Consider the following 22178-nt stretch of genomic DNA (forward strand, 5'->3'; position numbering starts at 1 on the left):
TCACACCTGTCACAATGACTAAAATTAACAATTCAGAACACACAAAATGTCAGCAAGGATGCAGAGAAAGCGAAACCCTTTCGCACTGTTGATGGTAATGCAAACTGGCGCAGCCACTCTGGAAAACAGTGTGGAGATTCCTCAAAAAATGAAAAACGGAACTATCCTGTGATCAAGCAATTGCATTTATCCAAGGATACCAAAGGTATCCAAAGGATACCAAAATGCTGATTCGAAAGGGCACGTGCATCCCAATCTTTATGGCAGCCTTATCAACAAAAAACAAATTGTGGAACAGCCCAAATATTCATCAACACATGAATGCATAAAGAAGAGGTGGTAAATATATACAATGCAATATTACTTAGCCATCAAAAAGAATGACATCTTGCCAATTACAATAATGTGGATGGAACTACAGTGTATTATGCTAAGTGGAACAAGTCAGTCAGAAAAAGTCAAATATCCTATGATTTCACACATTAGTGGAATATAAGAAACACAACATAGAGAAAGGAAAAATAAAATAAATCAAAACAGAGAGGGAGGAAACCAGAAGACACTCTTAAATACAGAGAACAAACTGAGGGGAAGTGGGGGAGGTGGGCTAAATGGCATGTGGCCATTAAGGAGGGCACGGGGTGAAATGAGAACTGGGTGTTATATGTATGCGATGGTTCTCTATATTCTACCCCTAAAATCAGTAATACACTGTATGTTAACAGACTTGAATTTACATTAATATAATATAAGAAAATTATATATAGAGAGAGACTACCTCAAAATAGCAAGCTTCTGCACAGTGAAGGAAACAATCAACAAAACAAAAAAGCAACCTATGGAATGGAAGAAGATATCTGTAAATGACATATTCTCAGGGTTAGTTTCCAAAACGTATAAGTTTTTTTTAATTGTTTTCAAATTATCAGTAGAGTGTGTCCATGCAGTTCAGCACACTGTTGTGTGAGAAGCAAAACTCGTGTCTTCCACTTTTATATTGTGGTAAGATCTCACTGAAAATGAGACCCACACTCTTCACAAAATTTTAACCATACATTACAGTATTGATAATTACAGGGGTAATGATGTGGAGACCCCTTTAAAACTTGTCATCTTGCATAACACAAAATCATAGCCCTTGAGATCTACTCCTCATTGACCCTCCCTGCCAGGCCCTGGCAACTGCCATTCCACTCTCCATTTCATTGTTATCAAAACCCAAATTCAGCTGCCTGTTGCTGGAAAGGTCAATGTTCAAAGTTTTAGTTTGGGTGGCAAAGGAATTTGAGCTATATTCAGAAGGCCAGCCACTGGGGAAAAGGCAAACTCTTGTCCAAACGCCACCTCTGAGGTTTCTCCCTGACCCAGGGCGTTTTAAAGCAGTAGAGGGTACTTAAACAAGCAAGGCAGTGCCATGGTCAAAACCATCTTTTGATCATGGGCAGACTCCATGGTGCAAGCTGCCAAAGTAACCTCAACTCCCCTCCATCTCCAGCTGAAGAGGGAACCAAACTACATGAGACTGCCAGAGGCCAGGAAAGAACCCCCATAAGGGATTAGAGGAGAAAACCCCTGGGGCTCACACATGGTCAGCAGTACTTTCTGTTCTCCCCAGCTGGCATAAGAAAATACTAAAATACAACCTTGTAGTTCACCAATCATCACTCAGAATACTGACAAATGTTTTCCTCAGTGAACTCAGAGGAATCTTCAAAGCAAAAACCAAAAGGATCAAATGGCTTGCAAACTAATAGCCAAGGAGAATAAGACACACAAAACTACAAAGAGATTTTTAGCATCACCCCTAAAGGTAAAATTGACAATGTTTACCTCCGCATCACAAGGAAGCAAAGTAGTGGTCTCTGTAATGAGAAAAAGTAGTCATCCAAAGAATGTGACCCAGCAGTACCACAGGACATGGATTTGATAGAGAAGTTAAGGGTGATATAACTGCATAGCCCATATGCAAGTAGCTGGAGGAAAGATTGAAGGTGTTGACTAGAGCCATGCCTCTGAGTCCAAATCCCTACCCATGTCCATGTGACCACTCTTGACCATGGCCCACCTGCCCTCCCACATCCACCCGAGCCGAACTGATGTGCAGGGTCACCCAATGCCACACCCTGGGACTGTTGCCTAACCCCACAGGGGGCCCCCAGGTGCAGGGTGCTGGCCACCTGGCACAGCCCTCTATTCTGTCCGATGGTCTAGACCTGGCTTTGCTGAGGATCCTCCATTTATCCATTCTCACTGGCAGATGTCTCTGAGCAGGGGCATGAGGCTGGCAGAGGGCCAGGTCACCCTGAGGGCGCCCCTCTTGCTCTTTGCACTCTGGGCAGTGCTGGCTCCTGTGCAGGGTTCTCAAGGGCATCCGTCATGGCGCTACATCTCCTCTGAGGTGGTAATTCCCAAGAAGGAGCTGCACCACAGCAAAGGCATTCAGATGCCTGGCTGTCTGTCCTATAGCCTGCGTTTTGGGGCAAGAGACATGTTATGTACATGCGGCACAAGAAACTCTTTTGGTCCAGACTCTGCTGATGATGACTCAGGATGCTCAGGGAGCCTTGCAGGTGGACTACCCCTTCATGTGTCCAGACTGTTACTACCTCAGCTACCTGGAGGAGATTCCTTTTTCCATGGTCACAATTGACACAGGCTATGGCAGCCTTGAAGCTATCATGAAGCTGGATTAACTTGCCTATGATATGAGACCCCTCGGTGATTTCCAATGGTTTGAACAGTTTGTTTCTCACATAGTCGCAGACATCTGTGCAATGGGACCTACTTATAACTTGGGATATAAGGAGGACAGGGGACCCCCTGTTCCTCAAGGAAATGCCAGTGCAGCCCCAAGGATCTCTAGTAAGTTCTGTTCATCCCATCACAGAATTATCAAAGGACTTGCTTTCAGTTTCAAAACAATGTATAGTGTGTTAACCACGTGGAAAAAAGTGCCCAATTCCTAGTAAGGCTAGTTAGCTTAATTGAGTCCATATTTCATGCTATTGATGTAAGTTATTGGTTTCATGGTCATTTATAGTGAGAGACATCAAGCTCACTCAGGCAATTATGTGTTGCATCAGAGCCCCTTTTTTTTCCTCTTCAATAGTATGAGTGAAAGTATTTTCGATTTCTTAAAACACATTCACCCTTAATGTGATTTGAGATGGGCCCCATGAGGTTCATGGCAGTCCAGTTGTATATTCTATATGCCATCCACCAATGGCTTATATGCCATCATTCTGGGTTATTTAGGCAGACATTATTTACTCTTTTCTGTCATACCAACACATCAGATGGCAAGAAATTGTGGCTTGTGCATTGACACTGATGAATGTGCTTGCCAAAAAAGGTCCAGCTGCCTTAGGACCCAACTAACTGGTATAATGGAAGCTTTCAGTAACTGTTCCTTCATTCATATGCAGCACATAATGAATTGTGGAACAGGCAAGTGCATGTTCAACACTGAAAGGGTGCATTTAAATAAAAGCCTGACCCACTATCATTATGGAAACTACATAGTGGATCCAGGAAAGCAGTGTGACTGCGGCTCATTCAACCAGTGCTACAGCAATCTAGGCTGTATGCGTGATTGTATCTGAACCCCTGGGGGCCAATGGAATACAGGCAGATGCTATACAGACTGCACCAACTCCGCTGCTAGGACACTCTGCAGACCACTCCAAAATATACGTGATCTTCCAGAGTTCTGCCATGGGGTGACCTTGGCGTACCCTGTGACTTCCATATGCAAGATGGAACCGGGTGCACTGAAGAGGGCTGCTGCTATCATGGAAACTGCACTGACCGCACTATTCACTGCCAAGAAAGCTTTGGCAGAAATTCTGGGAAAGGTGAAGATGTCTGCTATACCATAAATCACGAAGGCAGCCGACATGGACACTGCAGAAGACCCCGGGGAATTCAACGCTGACCCTGTTCCCATACTGGCGTGCCTTGTGGAAGGCTGCAGTGTAGGAATGTCACACATCTCCCTCAGCTCCAAGAACATGTTGGATTCCATCTGTCTGAGATCCAGGGTTCTGATGTTTGGGGCTGGATTCACATCGTAGCACAGGAACAACCCAGATTCCTCATGTGAGAACTGGTACTTCCTGTGCTTCTGGATAGTTCTGTCGGGATACCTACTGCACTGGCAGTGGGGCTCAGCTGAATTATGACTGTATCCCAGAGAAATGCAGTCACAGAGGGATGTGCAACCATAACAGGAACTGCCACTGCCACACAGGCTGGGATCCTCCATGGTGCACGGACAAGGCACTGGTGGGAGCACAGACTGTGGACCCCTCCAAGAAGAATTCAGCCAGTCAGGCAAAGTCATGAATCCATGGTATATCTCAGAGTGGGTTTTGGTCACATTTATGCCATAATAGCTGCATTCCTCTTTGTTGTTTCTGGAAATGCCAGAACTATAAACACAGAGAAAGTTAAGGAAGAGATTTTTCGAGAAGACAATCCACAATTTAGCCTCCAGACCCCTGAACAACTATACACAATGCATCTGGTGCATCTGTAAAAATACAGTATTGAGGCGGCACAGCTGACATCCACGTTTCCAAGGGTCTGCGGGAGACACAGGGGTCCTCAGGCACATCACAGCTCTGACACCAGGTCTCTCATGGGTCACCGACCAACACTCTGAAATAAAACTTGAAAACTGCATGCTTCTGGCTTTTATGTAGTTTTTAGGCCTGTAAGAGCCCAAACTGAGCCTTAGTTTCTGGGAAGAGGACCTGAGTCAGAGCTGTGTCTTGAGCGGAAGTGTCTGGTTCCAGAATTAAGAGAAGTTGACACAAGCTCCTTTATTGGCAACTTCATGAGTTTTCTCCAAAACTACGCTGTTGTGAGAAATGCAGTCACAGAGGGATGTGCAACCATAACAGGAACTGCCACTGCCACACAGGCTGGGATCCTCCATGGTGCACGGACAAGGCACTGGTGGGAGCACAGACTGTGGACCCCTCCAAGAAGAATTCAGCCAGTCAGGCAAAGTCATGAATCCATGGTATATCTCAGAGTGGGTTTTGGTCACATTTATGCCATAATAGCTGCATTCCTCTTTGTTGTTTCTGGAAATGCCAGAACTATAAACACAGAGAAAGTTAAGGAAGAGATTTTTCGAGAAGACAATCCACAATTTAGCCTCCAGACCCCTGAACAACTATACACAATGCATCTGGTGCATCTGTAAAAATACAGTATTGAGGCGGCACAGCTGACATCCACGTTTCCAAGGGTCTGCGGGAGACACAGGGGTCCTCAGGCACATCACAGCTCTGACACCAGGTCTCTCATGGGTCACCGACCAACACTCTGAAATAAAACTTGAAAACTGCATGCTTCTGGCTTTTATGTAGTTTTTAGGCCTGTAAGAGCCCAAACTGAGCCTTAGTTTCTGGGAAGAGGACCTGAGTCAGAGCTGTGTCTTGAGCGGAAGTGTCTGGTTCCAGAATTAAGAGAAGTTGACACAAGCTCCTTTATTGGCAACTTCATGAGTTTTCTCCAAAACTACGCTGTTGTGGACTGAAAAGTTTCTCATTCTCCAGGTAATCTGTCTTCCCCCAGTCCCATGTGGGCTCAGGATAATGGAGGACTACCACCCACCCATACTGCCTGTCCACACGGGGGTGTCTGTGGGCTGTGAGGGAAGGGGACTGCCATTATGTTCCACCTAGCGCAAGCTGTGCCTCTCTGGAGAGCAAATTTCCAAATGTGGGAGACTGAGACCATGAGGCTGAAAGGAGCACCCCATAAGTCAATCAGAAAGGTAGGCACAAGTGTCTATGGATGACTCTGGCATCCAGAGGGAGACCGGGAAAGGTGAATCCCTGCTCTCTTTCTCTTGCCTACTTTTCAGTGAGTTTAACTGTAGATAAGAATCTGCCTAGGGATCCCACTCTGGTTTCCCAAGCACCTTCTAGAATAACACAGAGGTGAGCCTGTGAAAGTTAGTGAATTCAGCCCCATCCACTCCCAAGAAATCCTGTACTTGTTACCCTGTTTTCTATGTCCTGATCATGGCGAATGTCGGATGGAGGCCTGCCCTTCCCTGGGTCCTTGTGCCCTCTTGTTCCGGGCTCTGTAAGTCATAAATCCTGTGCTTCCATTTCCTTTGTTGGGGGTGTACTGAAACCCCACCTTCAGTCACAAGGGGCCCGCACATCTCATGTACCCCAAGCGAGAGCTCAGATGCCTAGGGAGCTGCCTGTCACCCACTGTGACTTGCTGTTGCCACTTCCTTCAGCAGGTCACAGTCTACATGTTCTTAATTCAGTCCAGAAGCTGAGGTCCCACAATACATTTATCCCCACGGATGGGATTGGGAGCCTAGCTGATGCCCCCCCACAATGCCTTAGACCTAAGAATGGCTCACTCATTCCTCACCCTCACGTCTCAGCTGCTGTGGGAAGGAGCTGGTGCTTGCTGGTGGTCTGTAGCTTTGATTTGGGTTTATGCCAGGTGTTGCCAGAAACCCTCACCCTAAATTATCAGTGCCATAAAAGTTCAGACTCCCTGCAGAGACCAACAAGCAGGCACCACTCTGGGGGTACAGGGGTGTGTATTTCCTATTCACCTCCAAAGGAGGTGGACACCGAGAACAGTGTTCCTAGATTAGTGTCGAAGAAGAGGCCAGCTGCTTGGTCCACTGTGTTGCGGCCAGCACCGTGGTGTTGTGCTTGATTAGCCAGGCCTAGCTAGTGATGGAGGCAAATCTACAAGGAGCATCATGGCACCCAGGGTGGAGGTCTTGTCCAAGGCAAGCTCCCCCTAGTGGCTGCAATCGTCGCTGCTGTCGCCAATGGCTCCCCACCTGTCAGGTACTGGGTGGGACACCTCAGTGTGGGAGGCCACAGAACACGACTCTGGGAAGAAATAACTTCTATCCCAGATTTCCCCTGTCACGATCCACTACACCTACATGTCCAAGGACCAGCGTGAGAGACAGAAAGGGTGACAGGCACTATACCATCATGGAAATGCAAGGCTTCCTAGAATCATTTGTCCAAAGGGAGGGAGACAAGGACACTGATTGGCTCTTGTGGGTCTTCGTCATTGGCTCCAAGCTGTTGCTTACAGCACTTGACATGCTGCAGGTGACTGGATTGGTCCAAGACTGCCTAAGTCATCATTCACTGAAAAACTCAAAGTATCCACAGCCTGTTTACAGAGACACCCTAGAGGAGCCTCCAGACTTTTCACTCTATCAAAAGACCATGACAAGCACACCAAGGCACAGGGCAGGAGACACAGGCAAAAAAAAAAAGGGGGGAAGGCTCTGAGGAAGACACTCCCCAAGCCCCCAGAGCCCACAGAGGTAGGAAGAAAGAAGCTCTGATTCCTGGGACTTGGATTTTTATGGCATGGCAGCACAGGCCCACTGGGAGAGGTCAAGCCCAGGTGACGCCATCCACCTCTAAGATAGAATGGGGACAATTCAAAGAGTGTGGGGTTTTTGTTTTTTGTTTTTGCCTTGTGTCATGCGCCCAAGATCCTTGACCATTTCCAACCTGGAGGAGAGGCCCTTGACAACACCATCTAAGGAGTTCTTCATGAAGGACCACTCTGACCTTAAGTCTGTGCCATTACATGCACAGTGGGTGATCAGGACGACATAGGTTCCTGTCCACGTGACAAGAACCTGATCTCAGCACCCACTGTGGAGATTTCCGGTGGAGGAGGGCATGCATCCATGCTGCTAAGAACCGGTTTCATCAGGACCCCCTGTGGAGGATTCCAGAGGACGAGGGCCCAGGTCCACACCGAAAAGAACCCGGTTTCGTCAGGACCCGCTGTGGAGGATTCGGGAGGACCCGGGCCGGCGTCCACACAGACAAGGACCCGGTCTCCTCAGGACCCACTGTAGAGGATTCAGAGGGACGTGGCCCTGCGTCCACACTGACAAGAACGCAGTCTCCACAGGACCCGCTGAGGATTCGGGAAGACGAGGGCCCGCGTCCAAACCGACAAGAACCCGGTCTCCTCAGGTCCCGCTGTGGAGACTTCAGGGAGACGAGGGCCCGTGTCCACACCGACAACAACCCGGTTTCGTCAGGATCCGCTGTGGAGGATTCGGGAGGACCTGGACCGGTGTCCACACAGACAAGAACCCAGTCTCCTCAGGACCCACTGTGGAGGATTCAGGGGGACGTGGCCCTGCGTCCACACTGGGGGACGTGGCCCTGCGTCCACACTGACAAGAACCCGGTCTCCTCAGGACCCGCTGTGGATACTTCGGGGAGATGAGGGCCCGTGCCCACCCCGACAAGAACCCGGTGTCGTCAGGACCCACTGTGGAGGATTCAGGGGGACGTGGCCCTGCGTCCACACAGACAAGAACCCGGTGTCCTCACGACCCGCTGTGGAGGATTCGGGAGGACTTGGGCCTGCGTCCACACTGACAAGAACCCGGTCTCCTCAGGACCCGCAGTGGCGGATTCAGGGGGACGTGCCCCGCATCCACACTGGGGGACGCGGCCCTGCGTCCACACAGACAAGAACCCGGTGTCCTCAGGACCCGCTGTGGAGGATTCAGGGGGTCGTGGCCCCGCGTCCACACTGGGGCACGTGGCCCCGCGTCCACACTGACAAGAACCCGGTGTCCTCAGGACCCGCTGTGGAGGATACAGGGGGACGTGGCCCTGCGTCCACACTGACAAGAACCCGGTCTCCTCAGGACCCGCAGTGGTGGATTCAGAGGTACATGGCCCCGCGTCCACACCGACAAGAACCCGGTCTCCTCAGGACCCACTGTGGAGGATTCAGGGGGACGTGGCCCCGCGTCCACACTGACAACAACCCAGTCCCCTCAGGTCCCGCCAAGGGAGGAGCAGGCGAGGAGAAAGCCAGGCCCCGGGAAGAGGAGCTTCCGGAACCTGGAGGCTGAGGGGGGCGCTGTTCGCCAGACCCTGGGGGGAAAGGACCCTGCGCGGCTTCGTGCGCGGTGACACTGTGTCCCCCGCGGGGCTTACCTCACCGGCGCCGGGCGGCGGGGCCGCGCGGCCGTGTTCCTGCTCCGCGCCCACTCGGTTCCCGCCGCTGCCTCATGCGGTTCGCGGTCCAGGAGCGGGCTCCCCTGGCGGAGCTCGCACTCCCGCCGCTCTGGCCTCGCGGGGCCCTTCGGCCTCCGCGCGGGGCGGGGTGTCCCTCCCGAGTCTGCGACGGCGCCGTGGGGACTTCTGTGCGACACCCCGGAGCTGCAGATGGCTCCGGGCAGGACAGACGTGCTCACAGGGGCGGTTCCTCCGCGGCCAGGAGCACAGAGCAGCTCTCCGCCCCCGTGCGTCTTCCTGCGTTTCTGTCCCCAGTGCCCTGTCCTGGGACAGCAGGCCTGCCACCTCCTTGCTCAGATTTCCTCTGGGGCACGTCGTTCCTTCCACCGCGCTTGCAAATGGCACCGTCTCTTCCTTTCTCTTTCCGACGGGTCGTCAGGAGCGTGCAGACGTGCACGTGGTGTGTGTGTGCTGCTCTCCTATCCTGCGAGTGTCCTCGTTGCTCCTTCCGTTGCCCTTGGAAATAACCCGCCAGTTATGTTACCAGCCAAAGTGGGTTTCTTCAGGAGTAGCGGAGAATTGCCGTCCGGGCCCAGCAAGCTGTGGCAAAACCGCGGCCGAGCGGGGAGCACACGGAGAGGAGCGCTGTTTCGCGGAGAAGAGGAAGTTGGGAGCGTGGTTTTGAAGCGAAGTCCACAGGAGGAAAGCAGGGCTGCAGGGCGAGCAGGCGCCTCCCAGGCCCAGCTGCAGGCGCGGTGGGTTTCCTGCAGGGGCCGCAGGGCAAGGCTTCCCCTGGTGGGGCCTGAGCCTGGGGCTTCTCTCCGCGGAGGGTTCTAATCTTGGGTCTGTAGCGGTGGGTTGTTCCCCAGCCTGACCCTGGGTGGTGGGCTCCGCCTTCCAGCCTCCCCTCCCTGCCTCCCGAGTCCACTTCCGTGAGATGTCCCTTCATTGGTTTTCGCAGTTCTAACAGCTTCTTAGTGGCGTCTTGCGGACAACCGGAATTCCAAATCCCACTGCTTCCGCTGCACCCAAGACACGTGGCCACCAATAGACCCCTCCCACGTGCCTCTGGCTCACGTGCTGCCTCCTGCAGGGCCCGTGGCCTCTCCGCCTGGGTGAGCTGGGTCTGGGCGTGGGCCTACGTCACAGCGTTTGACCCCTCTCTTGCTTCTATCGTGTGGGGCTGACACTGTTGTTTGCAGGAGTACCTTACTCTGTGATTTCAGACGTGCAGTGCACGTGTCACGGCAGCGCAAATACGCTTTACCTGGACGCTCGTTTCTTTGCCGCGTTTGCCACTTCACATGAGATACTTTGGTGCGTTTTACCCCAAACAGGGACACCCACCCGAGAAACCACCACAGAACCCCAAATGAGGAAATCCCTGCGTTTCCACATTAGACCCCAGACCACAGGCCCACTTCAAGTGTCCCCACCTGCCCCACTGTGAAATGTCTTTTCCCATTCTGATCTGGCTTCTTTTGGGGAAGTGCTCCTGAGACTTTCCCCTATCTGTGTAACCTGGGGGGATTTAAAGAGCAAGGTGGTTCCTGGGGCTCCTGGGGTCTCAGTCTGCTAAACGCCGAGTTCACATCAGGTCGTGATCTTGAAGTTGATGGGTAGGAGCACCTGCTTCTGGCTGTGTGCTAACAGCTCAGAGCCTACAGATGGCTTGAGATTCTGTGTCTCCCTCTTGCTAACCCCTCCCCCTATCATGACCTGTCTCTGTCTCTCTTTTTCAACAAAAAATAATAAATGTTAAAAAAAAAAAAAAGAGCAAGATGGTTCCTGAGTGGCCTTTTCTGGATGGCTTCTGTCACTGAGGATGTTTTCTGCATTCACCCATGTTGTGACGTGTATCAGTCCTTCCTTTTTAAATTCTGATTGAATGTATGTAACGTAACACTTACCACGTAAGTCACTTTAAGCATAAAGTTGTCTGGCATTAACTGCATTCACACTGTTGTACATCCATCTCCAGAACGTTGTCATGTTCCCCTACGGAAACTCTGTATCTATTAAACCCTAAATCCCAATTCCCCTTTCCCCTCGGCCCCTACAGCCACATTCTACTTGGTGTCTCTGAGTATGACTTTTCTGGACACCTCACTTAAGTGGAACCATAGTGTATTTTCCTTCTGTCACTGGCTCATTTCACTCAGCATAATGACTGCCAAGTTCAGTCGGTGTGCAGGTGTGTGTCAGAACTCTCTTCCTTTTGAAGGCTGAATTATATTCCATTGTGTATATACTACATTTTGTTTATTTACTCACCTGTGAATACTTACTTGGGTTGCTTCCATCTTTTGGCTGTTGTGAAGAAGCTGCTATGAATACGGGAACATGAATACCTGGTCAAGGCTTTGCTTTAAATTTCCAGATGTAAGTGCAGATGTGGAGTTCTGTGATAGCTTTCTGAGAAACCAGTATTCTCTACAGCCACAACATTTTACTTTATTTCTTTGTATGACAGAATAATATCCCTGTTTAAGGGTCTGCCCCAGGTTGTTTATCCATTCACACACCGATAGGCATTTGCATAGTTTCTACAATGTGGCTATTGTGAACAGTACTGCTATGTATGTGCACATACACTTTGTTTAAACAACTGTTTTCAATTCTTCGAGATATACATCTAGGAGTAGTATTGTTGGGCCATATGGTAATTCTATGTTTTTATCTTTTTTAGGGGGGGGAATTGTCAAACTCTTTTACACATAGTCTCCACCATTTTACATTTCCACAAGCAAGGTTGAAGGGTTCCAATTTCTCAACATCTTTACCAACATTTGTGATTTTATAGTTGTATTGATTAGAGCAGTTTTAGTGCGTGTAAAAGGGTATCTCACTGTGGTTCTAATCTCCATTTCCATAAGGACTATTGATGTTTAATATCTTTTCAAGTGGTATTCACCATTTGTATGATTGCACTGGGGAAAGATATATCCAAATCCTTTGTCCATATTAAAAATTTGGTTGTCTTTTTGTTGATGAGTTGTAAAAACTCTTTATACATTCTGCATAACAGGCTCTTACCAGACAAATACTGTGCAAATATTGTCTTCCATTAGGCTTTGGCTTTTCACTTTGGGGATAGCATCTTCTGGTGTACAAAGGTTTCTAATGTTGAGAAAACTAAATTTATCTACTTTTCTTTCCTTGCTTGTGCTTTGGTGTCATCTCTAACAGCATTGCTAAACCCAATGGTCATGAAGATTTATCTCGATATATTGCTTCCAGAGCTCATAATTTTACATTTAAACTGTTGATCCATTTTGATTTGATGTTTGTATATGGTGTGAGGTATGGACACAATTTCATTCCTCTGCACATGGATAGCCAGCTGTCTAGCACCCTTTATTAAAAAGACCATTTGCTCCCCAATGTTATGTTGTCTGCTCTTGTCAAAATTCAGTTGACCAAAGATGAAGGGGCTTATTTCTGGGTTCTCCATTAAATCTCACTGACCTGTACATATCTTTATTTTTGTAGTGTTTATTTATTTTTGAGAGAGAGAACACGTGAGGCCCAGAGAGAAAGGGAGAGATAGGAAACTGATTGGTGTGCAAAGGAATGTGTTTGGATAGACCTGAGAATGATACATTTCTTTGACCTGTGGTTATTTGGTTGTCCTGTAACTTGATTATGTTCATCTAAACTCATAGAATCTTATAATAAACATGGTCATTTACCATATTTAAGTTACTTCTGTAAATATCTCATTACTTTGATTATTAGATAAAATTTTATAAAATTATTTCCATAAATACTTATGTCTTCACACTGTGTATTGTGTTCCTCCTTAGCTTGGTGGCTGTCTGATGACCATATAGAGTAGATAGGATGGACCAGTTTTGTAGGGGGGACAGATTTAGTTCCGTTCATGAAAGTGATAGTTTCTAGTGCAAGACTGTGGGGTCAAGGGGCTGAGATGGGGTGCAAAATAATAACATCATGGGAATGAACTCAAGGCTATTGTGGAGAGAGTCTGTCATGTTTTACCTATACAGTTCTTTCCTCAATGCGAATTATTATTAGGAGACCTGCCAACCTAACAAACTGTTGTTAAATCCACAGGAAATGAATGGAAGAGTCCAGAAGGAGGCTGGCAGGTGGTGGATGCAGGGAGGGAGCCTGGTGGGCAGAAGCCTGGTGGTTGAGCAAGGGCCTGGAAGTAGCTGTAAATGTTAGGCCAGAGGGACGATGGTCCAGATCTGGGACAGAGCTCTTGTCCCTGCACATCCCAGAGCTCAGGACATCCTGGGAAGGGAGACCCTAGGAACAAATGGGAATGGAAGCCAAAGCCCCAGAGGGAGGAGGAATCTACAAGGAGGCATGTGCTGCCCCATGTGGAAGCTGTATTCAGAAAATATTGAAGTCATAATTATTTCTTTTGTATATCTCAAGTTGGTGTCAAATATTCTTTTCCGTATGAAATTATGGTCTTTTAAAAAATATTGCCAATAGTGGGTAATTTCATTCAAATACATTCATAATGATGTGAATCCTCTATAATGACTTTAATATAACATAAAATTATCTATTATCTATCATCTCTCTACCCTCTATCATCCATCACCTATCCACTTATCATCTTTTACTATCTAGCATTCTGATCTCTATTTGAAGTCTATTCAGCTAACTCAGCATTTATCCTCTTGGCACATGCCTTCAGGACTATGAACACATTTTCTACAATTTCTTTAGGCTCCGGATATTTAGATTCCAATGATGTCCAGGTCAGCCAATCCATTTTCATTAATGTGGTTGTTTTAGTGCCATTAACTTCTTACCTCAGATACTGATGGTCTCTGTGCCATATCAGTGAAGAGTCCCCCACTTTTCTGTGACATCTGTGCCTCCTCCCTGAGTTAACAGCCCCTTGTGTTGGATGGGGATTTCTCAGGAGATGGAGACACCAGCCATGCATGCGAATCATATCTGCAGGTAACAAAAAGGTGTCCATGTCTTGGTGTCTGTGCACTTAAAGATGTCGGCACTGCTTCCAAGCTTTGCAGGTGACTGAGGAAGCAAACCCCCTCAGCAGAGAACCATCAAGATCAGAAGTCTCCAGGTGTGCTCAAGCTCTGCAGGTAGTTGTCAGGTGAGGTTAATACATCAGTGTGGAAACTAAAAGAAATATGATCCTGGGAACAAGTGTCCTTTGCTTGTTATATTTACACCAGACTGGACATCAATATAGATTTTTCCTATGCAGTTATGTGTGGAATGACTGTTAAAATTGAATGTACTTAAAGACTTGATTTGGAAAGTTTTCTGGAGAAAGTATGGATCCCTTCAAATATCTTTCGGACAGATAGAGTATAGTGAATTGTGGTCCACTCATTTGTTCACTATCTGATCAGAAAGGTGAGGCCATCACTTGACCTGCCTCCAACACAATTCATAGACCAAGTGTTGTCTTGACCGTGGACCAACAAGCCTGTGGATCCACAAAGAGATGCCCACAGGTGGACCTGGAAGGACCAGGGGAGCCTGACTCAATTTTTGTCCACTTATCAGGACATGCTTCCTCCCACACAGGCAAACTGCTCAAGATCTAGAGTAAACTCCAGTCTCGGGGAGTGGGAGCCCACCGCTCTCTCCTCAGACAGGGCTGAAGTCCCTGAGGAAGGCAGAACTGTATTTGAGAAACAGAAGAGACTGAAGGGCCTTCCTTGTGCCTGGTGAGGGGTCCCAAAGCTGAGGGTTTCAGATGTCAGATGTGGGATGATGGGAATGGTTGTGACTGCTGGTGACTGGCCCAGGCTGAGTCTCCTTGTCCCCAGGGGTCCTGTCCCAGGTGCAGCTGCAGGGGTTGTGCCCAACTGGTGAGTGCCTTGCACACTCTGCACCTCACTAGCAGCATCTTGGGGTTCTCCATCTCAACCAGTAATTTCTGGTGGAATTGGATCCACCGACCCCAGCAGAGTGGATGCAGTGGATGGTTCACATACTATCATATATTCTATATCACATACTAGGGTCCAGACCACAAGAGCCACATGTCCAAGAGTTAGGCAGTTTGTTAGGCAAGAGGAAGAGGGATGAAGCAGGTGCTGGCCACCCCCTTGGAGGTTCCCCCAGGATTAACAGCCACACAATCAGAACCCCCTCGAAGGGTGAACAGGACAGGATAGGCCTAGCCACAGAGCTGGCTCAAACACCACAAAGGACTTCTGAGAGCTGAGCATCGGCCCAAAAATTGCGATTTGCCCTGAGGTTACCTAAAAGTCACGAGGGGGCATTCAGGACAACAGGGGTAACTGAGATCTGCTGGGGTGCTCAGGTTACCAGGGGGAGCTGAGGACACCAGGATCGCTCAGTTCTGCATGGAGCACTCAGACCTCCAGGGGGATGCTCAGGTCTCCATGGGGCATTGAGGTCACTAGTTGCCACTCAGTTCACCTGGGGGCACTCAGGTCATCAGGAACACACAGGACACCAGGAGCCACGTAGGTAACCTGGGGGTTCACAGGTCTCCAGGGGGTACCCAAGATCTCAGAATTCATATCCAGAACCAGTGTTTCAGGGACAGGTTTCCTGTGAAGCATCTTTCTCATCATGCCCTGCAAGCTTCATCCTGACCAATAAACAGTACACACTGTTTCCTAAAACATTTACAAACACAGATGTCTTCTAACATTTAGAGTGAACAGTCATATAGTAGTGCCGACCTTGACAGAGACCAAGCTCGGGGATAAATTAACTCTCATATGATCAGACCTGTGCCTCACCAGTACACGGGCCACCATTTAAAATAGATGTGATTTTCAAACAGAGGACACTGACTCATTCAAGTGATCTAAACTTAATATATTTGAGCAGCTCCTCTCTCCTTTTATTTTCCTTAAGGTTTTCCTTTGATGCCCATGAAGAGAGACCATGAGTAAAGACCCTTGTGGTTGTTGAAACCCCACAGCATCTTCATCAACTCCACGACTTTCTCTCAAGATTCTGTTTACACGTTCCTGTGAGAGAAAAGAGTAGTTTCTACCCTTCACTCCTTTTGTTCTCCATACAGTTCAGGAAGCCAGAGACAACCAGTGGGGAGGCACACTGAGTCAAGTCTTACAAAACGGTCAGCCAGGGGTCCATTCTACTGAAGTAGTTAAGGAATCATCCACTGGATCCACCTGTCTCTGCACCTCCTCTCCACAGAACATGAGGCCCAGACCTTCCTCACACTCAGCTGGACATGAAGTCAACTGTATGGGAGCAGATTAGGAACTCAGTTTAGTGGGTTATTTCACCGTAGTTTTCCATAGTAGCTACACGATGTTGCAGTCCCATCAAGTGAATTCTAGGATTGCCTGTTCTCCACATCCTCAGCAACACTTGAGATGTTCTCGTTGTGTTTGCCTTATTTTATAATAGCCTTGCTAACAGGTGTGAGGTGATATCTCAGTGGATCGGGGGTGGAGTTCTCTGATGATTAGTGATGATGAACATCAAGTCATATGCTGGATGGACATTTTTTCAACCTTAATAGCAAAATGGACATTTACATGCTTGACCCAAATTTTAATAAAGTGATTTGTTTATTGTTATGATTATAATTGTGATTTTTGCTATTGATGTTAAGGAGTCCCTCCTGTATTTTGGATATTAACTCCTTTTCGATATTTTTAATGTAATGTCTCCCATTTCATAGACTGCCTTCTCGCTCTGCTACTATTTTCTTTGCCCCCTTTCTGGTTTGATGTAGTCCCCCTTGTCTGCCTTGGTTCTTTGTGATTTTGCTTTTGTATAAAATAAATCATTGTCAAGCGAATATCATGATGTTTATCCTGTGTGTTTTCTTCAAAGACATTTTGGGTCAGGTGTTCTGCTTAATCTTTAATCCATTTTGAGATTTTTTTGTGTTGACGTATATGTATGATGCAAGATTATGGCCAAATGTCATTATTTTGCATGTATTTTGCATTATTTGCTTTATTTTGCATGTATCAACACAATTTTTTAATGTTTCTTTTATTTTTGAGGGAGAGAGACAGATCATGATCAGGGGAGGCACAGGGATGGAGGCAGACACAGAATCCAGGCTCTGGACTGTCAGCACAGAGCCTGATGTGGGGCTCAAACCCACAAACCATGACATCAGTACGTGACTGGAAGTTGGATTCTTAACCGACTGAGCCACCCAGGCACCCCTAGTCAACACCATGTTTAAGAGACACGATCCTTTCCCCCACTGTGCATTGTTGGAAATCTCATGGAGGATTTGCTGACTGCATGTGCACAATTCTACTTCTGGGCTCCGTAATGAGCTCCACTGGTCTATATGTCTCATTTAATGCCAGCAGTGCACTGTTGGAGTTAATGTACCTCTGCAATATATTTAGAAGGAAGAAGTGTAATGTCTCCAGGTTCTCTCCTCTTCATGATTGTTTTATTACATCCATGTGTTGTGTGGTTACCTATGAATTAGTATATTTTTCAGATTCCTTTAAAACAAGTCATTGGTATTTTCATTGAGATAAAAAGATAAATATAAAAATAACATAAAGAGATACAGCATAGAAAAGATATAGACTATCACAAATACAGAAAACAAATCAACTTCATTAAAATTTGAATTTGGAAAGATAAGTGAAATTTAAAAAACATAGGTAGCCTAGGGAAATAGGTAAGATTCAAACAAATGCAATCGGAACTGAAAAAGGAGACATAACTGAACTAAAGACATGAAAAGGATCATAAATGAAAAACTTAGATATTTATAGGTCAACAATAAGATCACCAAGAACAAATTACACATTTTCTAGCATCATGTAAGCCACCAAGACTCTTTCATGCAAAAATACAAGAGGAACAAAACAAAAATTAGTAAGAAGATATCCTTAATATAAAACCTTCGCCCTCCAAAACAAACAAGGCGTTATTAAAATTCTACAATATTTAAAGAATAATTAATGCCAATACTTCTCAAACTATTACAAATCACTGATGAAAAAGACCACTCCCAAATGTACTTTATGAGGACACCTTTACGCTCACAGCAAAGCCAGAGAAACACACCACAAGAAGGGAAACTACAGGCCAGTGTCTCAGATACACATACATGCAAAATTCCTTGGTTAAGTCTGAGCCTACTGAATTCAACAGCACACTGAAAGGATCATACATGATAATCCAGTGTGATTCATCCCTGAAATGCAAGTATCCTTCAACATACACAAATGCAAAAATGTGATGTCCTCCATTAACAGAGGGAATGATTGAATCAAAGCCATCCTTAATTTATTCATAAAATCATTAGACACAGTTTTTTCATAAACAAAAAACACATCTTCATCATTTTAAAATAACTCAATTAAAAAGGAGAAGGAGGGGCGCCTGGGTGGCGCAGTCGGTTAAGCGTCCGACTTCAGCCAGGTCACGATCTCGCGGTCCGTGAGTTCGAGCCCCGCGTCAGGCTCTGGGCTGATGGCTCGGAGCCTGGAGCCTGTTTCCGATTCTGTGTCTCCCTCTCTCTCTGCCCCTCCCCCGTTCATGCTCTGTCTCTCTCTGTCTGTCCCAAAAATAAATAAAAAACGTTGAAAAAAAAATTAAAAAAAAAAAAAAAAGGAGAAGGAAATTACCTCCACATGATCATGGCCACTATGAAAGCCCACACCTGACAGCATATTGAACATAAAATACTAAAACCATTCCTGCCACATCAGGAGCCAGGCAATAATGGTCATCCCCAATAGAAGTATTCCACATGATAACGTGAAGAATAACTATGCCGCCTCAAACCATATCATCGTGTCACAGTCCTTATTTGGATGAAAGTCACGGGAGAAACAGCCAGTCCAAGGACTCTCAGACCCTCCTTTGTCCCTTGACAGCAGGATATAAATCTCCCTTGGGAAACTCCCCTTCCCTGTACCAGGAGGGGAGAACCATCCTTAGCACCAGAATAAGGAACTCAGGGACAAGAAAGTTGTGCAAACAAACCTAGTTATTTGTTGACTAATTAAATACCCCAAAACCACACCTTTGCCTTGACTCTTGCCAAATCCAATATTTCGTTGTCTGAAAGTCACAAGTGCCACGTGCTTTGTTCATTCTCTGGGTGTCATATTATTAGCAAGCCCAGGCACTTGCACAATTAAATTTATTCTTCCCTTTAGATCAGTCTTATGTCAATTGAATCCTTACACCTGGTGAAAACCCAGAAGAAAAGAAGGGAAAGGCATTCTTCTCCTACAACTGGAAGAAGTACCCACAAACTTTGGCAATAAGAAGAAATAAAAGACATTTAAATCAGTAAGGAGGAAGGAAAATTATTTGATTGCAGATGACATGATCTTAAACATAACAAAACCCTAGAGATACCAGAAAAAATATTAGAACCAGTTTTTTAAAATGAGGAAAAGTGCAGGATGCACAATGAGCACAATGAACAAAGAAAATAAATAAAAATAAACCACCTATGATTCTACACCCCAGCATGGAAATATATGCAAAACAAGTAACAAAATTATACAACAGAAAATGGAACAGAATAAAGTACTTGGGATTAAACTTCATAAATTATGTAAAATAATTGTAGAGCGAAAATGACCTTTGTTGATGAAAGACATGTAAAAATGCACGAGTTCCGCAAACATACCTGTGCTCACTGATTAGAATTATTTTGTCACAGCACCATCCACACAAACTAATGTAGAAGTGCATCCCTAAACCTGCCATTCACTTTGAAAGAATCAAATCTAAGTCTGTAGTGTGATATATATGTGAGAGGACATGCAAATAGGGCCCTCTCTGTGCTGATAAAACCAGCCCAGCCCGACCGTGCAGCTGGGAGAGGAGCCCCAGCTCCAGGGGTCCCAGGTGTTCCCATTCTGTGATCAGGACAGAACACAGACACCTCACCATGGAGTATGTGCTTGGCTTGGTTTTCCTTGTTGCTTTTTTAAAAGGTAATTCACGGTGAATGGGAGACACTGAGTATGTGAGTGGACATGACTGAGAACCAGTGCATGTGTGACAGTTTCCTGACCAAGATGTCTTGCGTCTGCAGGTGGCCAGTGTGACGTGCAGCTGGTGGAGTCTGGGGGAGACCTGGTGCAGCCTGTGGGGTCCCTGAGACTCACCGTTGTAGCCTCTGGATTCACCTTCAGTAGCAACAGCAAGGACTGAGTCTGCCAGGCTCCAGGGAAGGGGCTGCAGTGGGTCTGACGGATTGATACTGATGGAGGCGGCACGTACTTCGCAGATTCCGTGAAGGGCCGATTCACCATCTCCATAGACAAGGCCAAGAACACGCTGTATCTGCAGATGAACCTGAGGGCCGAAGACATGGCCACATATTACTGTGCAAGAGACTGGGTGAGGGGACCTCGCTGGGAGCCCACACACAAACCTCCCTGCAGGAGGGGATCAGCACCACCAGGGGGCGCACACTATGCACAATTCTGCGTTGTGTTGCCAGGAGCAGGTGCATTTGGAGGATACAGGCAGGTTTCCTGTCAGGGTCTGGGGTTTCCTCTCAACACAGCAGTTCCTGGACACAGGATTCTGTGCTTACCTATTAACTTTCTGAATTAGCAACTGTGTTGTCATAGGAAAACTGCACTAACATGCACAAAGACACAGTTGTTTGCATTGCTTACTCCTGTCCCTCAACATGAGTGAATTACAGATGTCCTGAGGCACAACAGCTGAACCATTACAGGAGTCCCAAATGCACTCCCTGTGCAGCCAGGACCACAGGATCCCACAGCTCCCCATTAACTTCACCCAGCCCTTGTCCCAATCAAACAACGTGAGACTTCCCTCCTGGCACTTGCTACTCAGGACGTTAAATGAGCTACAGCTTTATTCAATTCCTCTAAACAAGAGATAAATCATCTCCATGTATTAGTCTGGATTCTCCTGAGGAACAGAACCCAAAGCACATTGGTTTCCATGACTAAAGAGGTTCGGAAGTCCCATGATCTACTGTCACAAGCTGGAGACCCAGGAAAACCAGTGGTGTAATAGGTCTGATTCTGAACTAGGGTCTAGCCTCAGAACGTAGGGATCTGATGATATAACACTCATAACAAGGGCCAGAGGGGACCACTGTTCCAGTTCACACAAGCACATGGGAAGTAAAAATGAGGGAATTCTTCCTCCCTCTGCCTCAGATTCTATTCACAACCTTAATGGAATGCGTGATGCCCAGACAGAAACCATGGAAGGAAATGCCAGTCTCTTCTGGAAACACATCACAGACATCCACAGAAACAGTGGTGAATCTGGGCACCCATGACTCAGTCAAGATAACCCATAAAGTTAATCAAGACAAGTCAACTTCCTGTAAACGTGGAGCTCAAAGACTGAAGACTTGAATTTAAATTAAAAATAAAACAAGAAAATTAAATACATACATATATGAACTATTGGCACTACCTCAAAATAGCACGCTTCTGCACAGTGAGGGAAAAAATCAACAAAAGTAAAAGGCAAACTATGGAATGGAAGAAGATATTTGTAAATGACATATCCTCAGGGTTAGTTTTCAAACTATGTAAATGTTTTTAAATTATTTTCACATTATCAGTAGAGAGTGTGTCCATGCAGTTCAGCATACTGTCATGTGAGAAGCAAAATTCGTGTCTTCCACTTGTGTTTTGTGTTAGGATCTCACTGAACATGAGACCAACACTCTTCACAAAATTTGAACCGTACAATACAGTACTGTTAATTACAGGGGTAATGTTGTGGAGACCCCTCTAGAACCTAATCATCTGGCATAACAGAAAATCATAGCCCCTGAGATCTACTCCTCATTGCCCCACCCTGCCAGCCCCAGACAACTGCCATTCCACTCTCCATTTTATTGTTATCAAATCCCAAATTCAGCTGAGTATTTCTGGAAAGGTCAATGTTCAAAGTTTTAGTTTTGGTGGGAAAAGAAGTTGAGCTTTATTTAGGAGGCCAGCCACCCAGAGAAAAGGCAGACTCTTCTCCAAAAGCCAACTCTGAGGGTTTCTGCCCAACCCAAGGGATCTTAAAGGACTAGACGGTACTTAAACAAGGGAGTTCCATGGTGGATACCATTTTCGATCATGTGCAGCCTCCATGGTGCAAGCTGCCAAAGTAACCTCAACTCCCCTGCATCTAGCTCCACCTGAGGAGAGAAACTCACAGGCATGGGAGAAGACTGCCAGAGGCCAGGAAAGAACCACA

The 22178-nt window shown here is 46.7% G+C and overlaps 1 pseudogene; it reads left to right on the plus strand.

Annotated features, from left to right (window-relative positions):
* Positions 1–2257: 2257 nt before the first annotated feature.
* LOC128774100 (disintegrin and metalloproteinase domain-containing protein 21-like) lies at positions 2258–20333 on the plus strand (annotated as a pseudogene).
* Positions 20334–22178: the final 1845 nt, after the last annotated feature.

Source organism: Panthera pardus, unplaced genomic scaffold (assembly GCF_024362965.1).
Source record: "Panthera pardus isolate Hobbes unplaced genomic scaffold, ASM2436296v1 HiC_scaffold_288, whole genome shotgun sequence".
NCBI lineage: Eukaryota > Metazoa > Chordata > Mammalia > Carnivora > Felidae > Panthera > Panthera pardus.